General features: G+C 42.8%; 1 protein-coding gene across 12 annotated transcripts in view; it reads left to right on the top strand.

Moving 5' to 3' along the window:
- Window positions 1–13,174, top strand: part of LOC120557451 (dedicator of cytokinesis protein 3-like) — a 297,285-nt gene that overhangs the window by 101,637 nt on the left and 182,474 nt on the right. The gene's annotated exons all lie outside the window — the stretch shown is intronic.

Genomic DNA, 13,174 nt, shown 5'->3' with positions numbered 1-13,174 from the left:
ATATAAAAGAGACTTCAGATACAGTATTAGGGGACCACTAAGGTCTATATAAAAGAGACTTTAGATACAGTATTAGGGGACCACTAAGGTCTTTATGAAAGCATCCAAAGAGCACCATGTCATGGGACCTTTAACATGCACTCCCAAGAAAGGGAATGCACGAGACAGGAGAAAAAGCTCTGATTGTCTGACACTGGTCTGGTCTTGGTCTTGACTCAGTCTGGATACACTCTGGTCTTGGGGTTGACTTGGTCTCGGTTTTAGGTGGCCTTGACTACAACACTGGCCTGTCCTGTTCACATTTCAAAGTTTTTTTCTAATCTTTACTAGTCGTTTTGGGGCCTAAACTTAACTGTCGTCACCGCAGTACGATCCCCTTTTTGTCAGCTAAACTCAAAGGCAATGGCCACTGAAACCACCGTCACCTCGCGGTGCTCTGTACCCGGCTCCCAGTCACCTTTTCTCTGCTAAATGTGACCATTCGTCACGTGACTGACTAGTGTTCTGTCCTGAAACAACCTGCAGGTTACAGTCCACACCATTAGGTGATGAAGCGCTGGTTTCCATTACAGTAGTCAGGGTTTCCCCCAGAAAAGTTGTTTAGCCTGGTGGCAGGTGTCTTTTTTTTTTTTGACGAGGGCCCATCTGGGGCCAGTCACAGACTAATGGCAGAATTAACGTAGAGCCCAATAGTTTCTGTGACAACATAAATCATGGACAGAATCGCGAAATTGACAATTTAAAAAAAGCTATGAGACAGATTTTTATAGGACTCTACATTAAGTCAGTGCTAAAAGTAACTAGTAACTAGTTAAAAATACATTCAATTTTTTCTCCCAGTGATTAGGCCTAGTAGGGGGCAACCCAGGCACCAGCCTAGCAATACACAGGGGGAAACCCTTAGCCTGGGAAACCCTGACGAACTCCCAGCAAATTTGGCATTTGCTCTGCAAGGCCGTCTGGCCAAGAAGCCCATTCAAGCCCATTTCCAATTTTTCCAAATCGAGGCACCAATCACAACCGTTGAGGTGGGCTTTACACGATGACGATAGCGCATCGACGGCGAGCAGCTTTTAGTTTACATTCGACATGACGGCCACCCACCGAAGCGCAGCAGCTCCGTTGATGCCGCCGTCGCTGCTACGTCACCCGGATCGTTGGTCTGATTGGTTGAGGGACTATCCAATGCGCCCAGAGGCATTTGAGCGGCGTCCGTTGGTGACGCCCATTTGGAAATGAGCTGCGAATTAACCTTCCCCAGACCCAGTCTCAGTTACAACAACTGGTAGTGCTATTATAAATCCTGGCTGTTACATTACAGAGCAGATGTAAATAGAAAAAAAAGTGTCCATGCAGGGAAGGCTCATTGTGAGACCTCAGTATTGGTCACTGAGTGTTTATTGAACGGTGTGTGTTTGAAAGGCACACAATTGTTATTCTCTTCGACTTCAGCACAACTGACTCTTATCGCCAATTTAGAGAAGTTCCAAAGCACTGATAACTTTCCTTAAACTACCACTAGACTTAATTTCCTGAAGACTATGAATGGCTTGATTAAACACTGTTTCCTATCAGCCATTACTTCGATTAAACTTCCATCACGAGCGCGATAGTGACTTCTGGTCTAAGATGAATGGGAGTAGGTGTGTGTGTGAGCTCTGCCTCCAGCTTCATTCAGCCAAACCTTTATCGTTGAAGAGATAATTGGAATGATACGCTGACATGTAAAGCTGAAAATGTCCCTATGTTAATGGACATCGATGGTGTGCTTAGTTACAGCTTAGAGCGGAGGTTCTTAAACTTTTTTTTCCATAATGTACCACCTTTTGAAATGGGTTCAACTGTGGCAGGGTGAGCAGAGAATGATGCCGAATCTCAAACGCAACCCAACACCAAACCCACGCTCTAAACTTTAAGTAACAGGTTTCACAAGATCATCGCCGAATGACAAATAAGAACCTTGTGGGTTCTTTCAGTTCAGGCTGTTCTCGAGAACGATTCCTACCCTGGAAATCCAGAGTTCTCGCGAGAGCGCAATTTGAATTTGCTCAGCGAGTCACTCTGGCATTGAGTAACAATGCTCATTAACTACGCCCTGGTAGCCGAGTCGCACCAATCACATTGGTGTATCTGATATAGGCAGCCCAGAGGCCAGCTAAACAGATGACGACAGTTTAATTTACCAGTTAGCTCCGCTGATAGCTAAGCGTATGGGGCTCTAGATACGTCACCCCGTGTATTGTTGTGATTGGTCGTAGTGTTATCCAGTCACGTGCAGTGAGATTTTCAAATGCATGCTTGGTGCCGCCCCTCGAGTTGGGCCATTTTCATTACTCAATGCCAGACCCTTAATCTTTGGGATTTGGGTCTGGATTTCCAGGTTTAACCATTCGTACATATAGCTACAAAAAGTTAGGCACTGTTATTCATATGCTTTCTGTATATTTATTAATGTCAGCACCACATTGAGGCTACATTAACATCGCTACGTTTTGGCTTTTAAGCGGCGTTTTGAAAGCGATCTCCGTGCTCCAGTGTTTTTACCTCCAGTAGAAGAATTAATCTCCGTTTAAACTAACACGACCAAACCAAAATATCTCATCAACATCCTGGTATCCTGGGCATAAACAGGAGGCAGCGTTTCAATAGTTTCAACCACCATCTTTTTTTCTAATTTTAGAATCTAATTTTTGGTCAAAGCTAGGGCTGTGTATTGGCAAGAATGGGTCACTATTCAATATATTGCAATATATTTCGATACTGTGCGTAAGCCAATATATTGGGATTTTTTTTAAAGTATAATTTTAGAAAAAACAATATTTAAAAAAAATATAAATGTTCATAAAAGTCAAAGAAGTTTACTTTAGGGAAACAATTCAGTGCAGAGAAAATCAAACTGCCAGTTTGGGATTGTGGTTCCCAGGTTCTTAGTGAGCTAAAGTAGGCCAAAGTTCGGCCATAGCTACATTGTTAGCTTCTAGCAAAAAGTCAGGCACTGTTAGGCAAGGACACTAGTGGTGTGTCTCAGCATAGCCATCTAGCGGTAGGGGGTTTAAACACAACCTAAACGGGAACCACCGTCTTGCATGAATATTTTTGAACGTAAAAAAAAAAATCGATATATAGATTTTTTTTCTTACACCCCTGGTCGAAGCCGCAATACGGTCACTTTTTGTCGGCTTAACTTACGTTACGGCTGCCGAAAAAACGTTACCGTGCTCTGTAGAATTGCTCTCCCGTGTTCTGCTTTGACCAACTCTCGTACCCCCTGAGCATGCATGCTGCTTTTCAGCAGCCTTCTGATTCAAATTCATAACTCACATCCTCTCCTGGGAGCAGCCCAGTACCAACCACTCTAACTATACGGTTACTGAGTCATCTCTTCTGGAGCAGTTGGGGGGGGGGAATTGTAAGTAGTTTTCCCCGTTTAGCCTATTAATAGCAGGGAGCAGATCTCCAGGCTTGCCATTACATCCCGCGGTCCGCGTCCCATCTGTACAGTGCAGTTCATCTCCGCTGTATGTGGGTTGGTGTGTGCCGTCTGTGCTGTTGCAATCACTTCTGTCTAGTTCGGGGGGGGGGGCGGCCTAGTTCTGCTTGATGCTCTGCTGATGTTACATCACTCTTTTTTTTTTCAGAGCTGCAAAGATGAATCGATCACTTGTCAACTATTAAATGAATCGGCAACTAGTTTGATAATCGATTTGAATTATCTCTGATGTCAGCTTGTTAAAACAGGAATATTGTTCTAGTTTCTTCACTCTGTGACAGTTAAATGAATATTTTTGAGTTGGGGACATTCAAGGACGTCATCTTGGGCTTTTTTGGGAAAAACTCATTGGCAATTTCAATGAAGTCTTTTTCATATTCAAGCCCCTACCTCTTTATTTAGCGCGTCTGTCTCCCATTACATCTTAAGCTCAGGTGATAGTAAATCTACCTCACATCACACGCATGAACATAGGCGTACAATCACTGCGCACATAAATGAACACGTGCACAGAAGCTCTCCCGTCACAATCTTTGGTTTTCAGTCTCCTCTCTCCTCTCTCTCTCTTGCTCTCCGTTCCCTCCCATATTTTTTTTTCCTCCTCGTCACGCTTACGAAACCTCACATATCGGCCGCGGAGCAGCAACGGCATGGGGCAAATCTCTCCGTCTCACACACACACTCTCTCACACACACACACACACACACACACACACACTCCATCTGCTGCGGTGCTGAGTGAACTTGAGACTTGCCTGCATGAGCCTGTGGGCATTGTGGAGGATGTTAAAATGACAGGCTTCATGCCTTAATTAGGATAAGATCTGTTCGCGGGGCATGATGACAACACACACACACACACACACACACACACTATCCACCAATATGCACGCGATTGCAGTTCAAACTATCATGCACATAGTAGTCTATATCCAAGACGTTCCACTTCCGGGATTGCTCGGTGGCCGCCGGAAATTGCGCCCCGAGCTCAGGCCCACACACAGACGTGCACGAGCCGCCGCTTCTTTCAGCTCCGGTCTCTTTTCTTTGCCTTTTTTTTTAGCAGGGCGGGTGGTCGCGAGTACCCAGTACTTTTGCTGAGTTTTCCGCCTCCATTCTCCAGCAGACTTGCAGTGGGTAGAGTACGCGCAGCGGGGCAAGGAGGCATTTCATTGGTTCTTTCCAAGTGGACTGCGAGGCTCTGATTGGGGAGGAGGGGCGTTTTTACCGGATTATAGCAGCTACAAATGACCGAATGATCTTTTTGCTCTCCTTTTTCAGATTCCATAACTTATTTATGCCTGGTGTAAAGACCATTTAAAATATATATATAAGAAAGTGTATATTGGAAATAGTTTCCAACTCTGCCTTTAAATAAAAATGCAGATTTAAATAATATTTTGTGGTCAGAACACTTCCATCATTATTCTCCCCTTATTATTTTGATAACTCGTGCTCCCTCTGAAGGTATACCCCTCAAACTGGTTTTCTCACACATGCACACAAACACACACAACGTCACACACACACACTCTCTCTCCCTCTCCGTTTCAGCGCAGCTCTGGCTCACACTCGAGGGATTTCCGTTCGTTCCCTTTCATATGCTTACAGTGGAAACACACTAACTAAATACACGTGTAATATGTTTCTTCGGAGGCCACATATCACAGCAGGCAGATATGATCCATAATACATGAGCACGGGTTCCGCAAAATGCAACGTAATATGCATCGGTCCCACTCTGTTTACAGTGAAACGGAAATCCATTAAGAGGCTTTGAGAGGACGTTTTATTGAATATGTTTCTGCTATATTTTCCTGCATCATGTCACATATTATCATGGTGGGGTTTCAAATTGTTGCTGCGGTTCAGGGCTGCACAGACGAAGCCTCACGCAGAGCACTAAAGTAAAGAAGATGCTCTCAGTGCAGATACTAGTCATTAAAGGAGACCTATTATGCTCTTCTGCATTTCCTGTCATATCTATAATGTTACAATGTCGGATGTTCATATTCAATATTGTGCTTGTTGTCATCTGATTAGGGTGAATATGAAAATGATGGTGAAGTTAGCTTTGGTGTATGGAGAATGTCTCCACTACAGTAGAGGATAGAGACCCTGTGGACTAAAAGGAAGTTTTTTTTTAATACAGTTCTGGTGGAATGAATGATATTTTATTGACGTGTCATGCATGGGCGTCAGTTTGGGGTGAAATGTGCTGGGGACAGACGCGCGTTCGGAAGTGCATTTTCAGAAGTGAAAAGGTAGAAAAGGGTAGAATGTATGTATGTATGTATGTAGCTTACTAATGTAAATGCATAAACATGTCTACAAAAATGTGATGATGTCCGATAGAGGTGGGGGGAAAATACAGATACAGATACACAGACGCCAAGTATCGATCTATTATTATATATGTGTTGGTCAGTTTTTCTGCTTGATAATCCCATTTTGCAGCAATACAATTGAAGTGAAATGAACAAAGAGAAATGTATCTTTTTAGATAAAACAGATGTTGACAAATTTGAAATTGGGAAAAATCTGAAGTTGGAAAAAAAGCTAATGCAATGTATCGCAGAATATCGCGATATGTTTAAAACCGCAATAATATCGTATCGTGGCATAAGTATCGTGATGATATCGGATGGTGAGGCCTCTGGTGATTCCTACCCCTAATGTCCAACACGTTTTATGAAGAAGAAAGCCTTAAGTTTTCAACAGACATAGACACATGACCCACTTTAACAGTATGAGGTGGTCACACTGTGTTGTGAACAGAGAAGCGTGTAGCCAGCGCAACAGCTGTGTGTGCCGGCCCTGTGGGGATAGAGGTTTTTGTGGATTTACTGGCATCTGTCGTTAAGAATTATATGTGTTATGAACTTTTTTTTTTTTTAACTAAACTGAACTCGAAGTTTTCAAAAAAAGTGGTGGGTACAAAATGTTCCAAACGTCCTGCTGCTGTTTGGAGCTGACAACATCCAAGTTGCTAAGTGTTGAATTTAATAGCAGGTGATGAGAATTGTGTTCAAACAAGTTGGCTGATTTGTCCTTTGTTTTTGGGTCGAATCACTTTGTTTTTGTGGTGCTTGTTGTCTTTGTGTTGTAGCTCGGGACATCTTACACTAAGTGCTGTAGGCACCTACTGCCACTTTGTGCTCTGGTTTAAAGCATGCGCCGCACAGCATCTTTTCTCTTGCACGGATATTCTTTTGTTCTGCCTAGAAAAGTTCCTTCTTTTTAAATAATTCACAGCCTTTAAATTTGCGGCAAACGTCCTCCTTAGTTAGGTGTTTTTTTAGTAGAACTCTGAAGCAGAAATTAAATATTGAAAGAAACTTCACCCGTCGCACCCTAAATTGAATTATCCTGTCAGGAAAAAAAATGGCTCGACCAAGTGGCACACGCATACACACACACACGCACACACACACACACACACACACACACACACACACACACACACACACACTCACACTCATGCACAGGCCACAGGCTAAGTGGTGTGACCGACCTAACAGATGCGAGTCATTTGTCAGACTATTGACCGAATCCGCTGGATAAACTAAATGCCAATACCATCCGGACAGAGCCATGCTAATCCCTGTGTGTGTGTGTGTGTGTGTGTGTGTGTGTGTGTGTGTGTGTGTGTGTGTGTGTGTGTGTGTGTGTGCGTGTGTGTGTGTGTCAGTGCGTGTGTGTGTCTCTCCTCTCTCTTCTTCTCTCCAGTGCTCTCAGTTTTGTGACAGTCTAGGAGAAGTATAAAAGTGCAAAAATCATTTCTCACCACAAGGTGAACCAAACGTTTGCAAAGGACTGAAACTGTTGGCGTGCAGTCAGAAAAATCCTCTTTTCTGAATCTGAATTTAGACGTGACTTTTATCTACATTTATAGATACACTTTATGCAATTAAAAGAATCAAAATCAGATCTTTCAGGGATTACGGATCTATATTACGTTCGACCGGCTAGAATTAAACTTAATCTGTAGCATGTGATGTACATATAGAGCATCAATATTGACGGATGTTTTTTTTATGCAATATAACCTTGATCTTTAAGCTGTAAAGCCTTTGATTCAGCCACTGCCATCAGGTAATGCTCCTCTGAAGAGGAGATATCTGCTACTGTCAATAGAAAATGCATCTCATCTTAAATCTGCTGCCGTTTGCAGTGTGTGAGCAGAGACCTTCATGCATTTCTGAATAATTAATTTTAGGACTGCGGTCTTCAGCTGTTGTCGTGGCATCATCAGCTCTGATTAGGCACTTTAAGTGTTTCCTGCTAAAGTCCCATACTGAGAAAAGATAGATAAAGTAGTTTTCTTTATTACATTTCCACGCAGAAATGTGTGTGCTTATCAAATTTGCAGTGATAGTCTTTTCTTGTCTCTCTTTCTTTGTCTCTCAGTTTTAGGGTGACATTTTTTGTTGAGTTACAGTACGGTAAGTTCAGCCGGTGTCCCCGTTTCCAGTCTTTGTGGTAAGATAAGCTAACCGGCAGCTGACTGTGTAGCTCTAGATGGAACTGACAGATTTGAGAGTTTGAGATTTATATTATATATAATATATAATATTTGAACGTCACTTTTCGTTGACGTTCAAAGTATTGTCAAACAAAACGGAGGCTAGCTCGCCCCTCCCTCGTCCTCATCCCATCCCCTACCTCTCCCTTTCCCTTCCGTTTTTCCTGAAACACTCATGAACGCGCATTGTGGTAGTAGCCTACGTGCTAACGCTGCTGCGGTGATGGCTCAACCAGCTCCTTCTTGATGGTTATTGGCTGGAAGACTGTTTGTTATGTTTGGTAGTGCAGGTTGGCACAGTTTGTTTGTTTTGCCGTTTGTGGAGCCTGAGCTGTCTACGTTTTTTTTTTTTTACAGTGTGTTCAGGGGACAGGCAGCTAGCGGATAGTGGGGAGACGTTTGCTGTATGTGAAAAAAAAATGTTGTAGTCTTAAAAAAACGCGTGACATCGCTTTGAAAAAATTTTTCAATAAAAAAAAAATAATATGAAGCAGTTTGACATAATTTTGGAGCATTTTTATCACCATATCTGTGTATAAAACGTTGGAAAAGCTGAAGCAGATAATAAATAAATAACAATTAAAAGCTTAAAAGTCAAAGAAGTCTGCCGGGGACAGACTACAATAGTTAGATCTGAGGAAAGCCTTTTAGTTATTTTGGTGCTCACGTCGATTTTATTCATCTTAGGTGCTGCCCAAAAACGGCTCGGTCGCTTACATTTGTCGTTTGATTTCAGGCATTAAAGGTGCCCTGGCATAAAAAAAAAACGTTTTTACTTGTATTTTTTTAAATATGTTAGGTCCATATGTGTTTGTGTTATCTAGTGAATGTGAAAATGAACTGCTACCTCCTCTGTCAGCTCTAGACACTGAAAAGAAATAAGCAGAGAAATCAGACCAATCACAAAAGCTGGTCAGTCTGACATCATGTTGCCTGAGCTCATTACTATTCATGAGCTTGCCCAGTTGGGCTGGGTTAAGGATGCTGACAGCCAGACTCTCATTGGCTAGCTGTTAGCCAATCAGATTCAAACAGCTTAGCTTGTTGAATATTAATGAGAACTGGCAGAAATCGAGCTGAGTCTTCCTGCAGGCTTTCTATACCACGCTAGAATGGCTTGAAACAAGGTAACCAAGGCATATTTTTCACAAAAATGTTTGTTGTTGTGAATTATGAACATTTTTTACAGAGTCCATGGTAGAACTTCAGACATCACCACAAAGTCATGAAATACGTGTGGCAGGGCACCTTTAAAATGACTCTCAGGAACAGTGACAACACTCATGGATCACCACCACAGCAGATTGTGTTCTTCACTTAACTTTAAAATAGTGTGCTTAACAATTCATCATTCAGAAAGCCCCTCTTAGATGACTTAGATAAGTGTTTCTCAAATGGGGGCACTTTGGAGTACTGCAGGGGGTACGTGAGAATTTTGCAAAATGCGGAGTAGAAAAGATGTCATGCATAATTCCTGAAATAATTACGGTATACTATAATAATGAATGAATAAAGTGATGGATTCTGAACATTTTAAATATAGGATTTCAATGTTTTTTCAGTTACAAGGTTGTTGTTTAGTAAATCTATCACTGCCGACACTGTATTGTACCTCTTAATGTAGAGTTTTTTTCCCTTCAAAAAGCATTTTGCGCTTCAAAAACTTCAAAACAATAAAAAGGGGGTATATTATTGTAAACAAAATTGAGAAACTGACTTAGATGACATGAGGATACAATACAATATTATTGGTAATTAAACCACTGTGGTGATGTGAGACTTTTTATTTTGTAAGTCATTATTGTTTGTCTTCTTGTCTTCTAAGACAGAGTTCGGTACGTTCTGCTCTCTGTAGTCGCAAAACACAAGTTCAAACTAAAAAATATATTTCCTTTGATCACTATTGCAGAAGGTTCTTTATGTCTTTAGATGAAAGGTGAGGAGGAGGAGGAGGATGGAGTCATTTTGAACCTGACTCAATGGTTACACGTGTGACTGAATGAAAATAATGTATTGATGGTAGAAAAGCTACGTTCAAAAAGACAATTTTGGAATTCTCCAGCTCCCCTGAAGTCACAGTGTGGCAACATTTTTCCCTTCCCTCGAGTGAGTTAAAGGTAAACCACTGTGGGCTCCGATGGGGCTCCATGGTGCATTCACATGCACCTCGTTAAACTAATGGTGCATTCACTTGCACACAGAAACACAATCTGTTTTCACCATTCTGCTATCAAATGGCTCTTATTGTGGCATTGCTGTCACTGCTGTAAACAAATGTTTTTAAAATTGTGACGCCCCTAGTATATAATGGAAACGTGTTGTGTGTTTATAATATAGATAATAATCCGGTGTGAGCACAGAGCAAGAGAGCAAGACAGACAGGTCTCTTAACATCAAACAAATGACAGACTGACAAGGCCGGTGACAATGACGGAGTGACAGTGATGACAGGGGTGACAGTCCCACATTAAACAGTGTTGCTTATCGGAGACCCAGAGCGTGACAGTGATAGGAAGAGAGTAACGGTGATGACTGAGAGACAGACGGTGACATTAAAAGAGAGAGACAGAGAGAGAGGCATTGATGATACGAAGACAGATGGTGACCGTGACAGAGAGACGATGGCAGACAGACAGAGACAGACTGTCGCGCCGCCTTCAGGTGTGAGGTGTGTGTGTCCTCGCAGCCAGGCTGTCAGCCACTGGAATCAGACGCTCCAACTACGGATTGGTATCGTTGAGAGTCCGCCACCTCTGGTGACTCCGGGTTACCCATTTGTTGTTCTGCTGCTACTGACGTGTTGGTTGATTGAGTGACTGCAATAGAGACAGAGCGCATTTAAGTCCCGCCCCCCCCTCCGACTATGTGAGCCCAGTCTCTGTGTAACGTAGAGTTTTTCCTGTGTGTCTCTACGACGTGTAACGTTAGACCGCCAATCACAAACGTACTAGATGTTGGTAGATGCATGCTGCATGCTTATTGGCTCGCTGACTCTAATGAGATTTACTCCTTAGGTATTGACATTGGGTATTGAATGACGAGGCATTTTTAGATACTTGATACTAAGGAGGCAATTCAGTCAGCGCCCAAAAAGTATTGGATTCGATACCCAGCCCTAGCTGAAACTAAGTAATTCTGCATCGCATTTTGGCCCATTTTTCATTATGTCTTGGAAAATAAATGATCTAAAAATTCAAACATTGTGTCAAGCTTGTGTACTGCTGGGTAAGCTAGCACAGCAGTGTGTCATAAGATGCCCGAGACAAAGTGAATGGCTTGTTCTAATCCGGGGGGGGATTTGTCTGGATTTATAAACTATCAGACCAACAGTTGCAACAACATTCGAACACTATATATAGAGACGGTGGGTGACAAACGGAGAGAGTGACTGTCATGAGGCCTCGAGGAGCGTGACCGTGACTCGGTCATGAAGTTGGCTTTGTCCTCAAAGTTGATACACCTCATACTGAAGGAGAAATAAACTGCTGGGACCTCAGATGGACGGACACAAAGACACAAAGGGCCCTATCTCGCACCCGGCGCAGCACAGCGCATAGCCCGACGCAAGTGTCTTTGCTAGTTTAAGACCGACGCAGTTGTCAGTTTCCCGTCCAGCACCCGTATCGTTTAAATAGCAAATGCACCTGCACCCATGTGTGCACCCATGGGTGTGCTGGTCTAACAGGGAGGTGTGTTCAGGCGTATTGCTATCTTGAGGCAGCGGGAAGTGATCGCGCCATTGACCAACAAAAACCTGGTCTAAAGTCAATAACTCAGCATTTCATTGTTTTAACAGCACATTAGTAAAATGCTCCTAGGCTTATGCACAGCGCACGCACACTATGCTTGTTACACACACAGGGACGCACAGCAGCACACACACATGCAAAAGATTACAAATAAAAATATTACGGTGCAAATCCTCCATCATAACAGCAATGCTCCAAGGTCCAAACGCGCCTGTCTTTTAAAGGGAATGGGAGATGATCTCTGATTGGTTGATTGCATGTTACGCCCAAAACACACCTCTGATTAATGAAGACACTAAGAACAACCCTTTAGTACCAGGCGCCCGGTGCACGGAGCCTTTTTTTCCGCCGTCAAACTAGCAAACATGGATTTGGACACGCCCTAAATGCACCCGCGCCGTGCGCTTCACGCCGTGCGCCTAGATCGTTGAAACAGGCCCAAAAGAGACTTAATGAAAACAGCCAGTTAAACACCAGAAGACAGAACCGATTGAGAGCTAAGTGCAGACTGCAGTCGCGGCCCAAAGTCACCCCTTGACAGACTTGTGTGTCAGAACAGGACACCAGCTCAGACGAGTGAAAGAGCTGGTTTGCCTTTGGGCTGGAGTCGTATCTTATACTTCCTGCTGAGTAATTAGCATTCATATTTTATACGTGAGAAGTTTGCAGTTACTCACAATAATGGTATCAGAAACTTTTTTTTTGCAATATGCAAATCAAATACTTTGTTGGGACAACTGAAGCATTGAAGTTAAACTTTAAATTGACCTTAAACTGCAGCATTGCATTTCTTTAAATGTACTCTGGCAAACACCTCTGTAGTCCAACACAGAGAGAAAAACCTCTCAGCCCTTTAAGGTGCTGAACTCTGTATATCCATATTTTTCAGATGACATTTTAGAGACCAAACACCTAATCGATATATAACAACGTGCATCTTATCTTAAGTGAAATCTGAATATTTAATATATTTTAGTCCTGTACACAGTGACTTGCAGTGACTGTCTGTTGTTTTCTGGGTTCATCGTTGCAGTCGTGTGTGTGCATGTGTGTGTGTGTGTGTGAATTTGTGTGTGCGCGCGTGTGTGTGAGAGAGAGTGTGTTTTGTGTGTGTGTGTGTGCGCGGTGTGTGTGTGTGTGTGTGCATGTGTGTATGTGGTTTTGTGTGTGTGTGTGTGCGTGCGTGTGTGTGCATGTCTGTGTTTGGTTTTTGTGTGTGTGTGTGTGTGTGTGTGTGTGTGGTTTTTGTGTGTGTGTGTGTGTGTGTGTGTGTGTGTTTGTGTGTGTTTGGTTTTTGTGTGTGTGTGTGCATGTGTGTGTGTGTGGTTTTTGTGTGTGTGTGCATGTGTGTGTGTTTGGTTTTTGTGTGTGTGTGTGTGTGTGTGTGTGTGTGTGTGTGTGTGTGTGTTA

This window comes from Perca fluviatilis, chromosome 4, assembly GCF_010015445.1.
Source record: "Perca fluviatilis chromosome 4, GENO_Pfluv_1.0, whole genome shotgun sequence".
NCBI lineage: Eukaryota > Metazoa > Chordata > Actinopteri > Perciformes > Percidae > Perca > Perca fluviatilis.
Note: the sequence above shows the minus strand (reverse complement) of the source record. Positions and strands in the feature narration are given on the sequence as shown.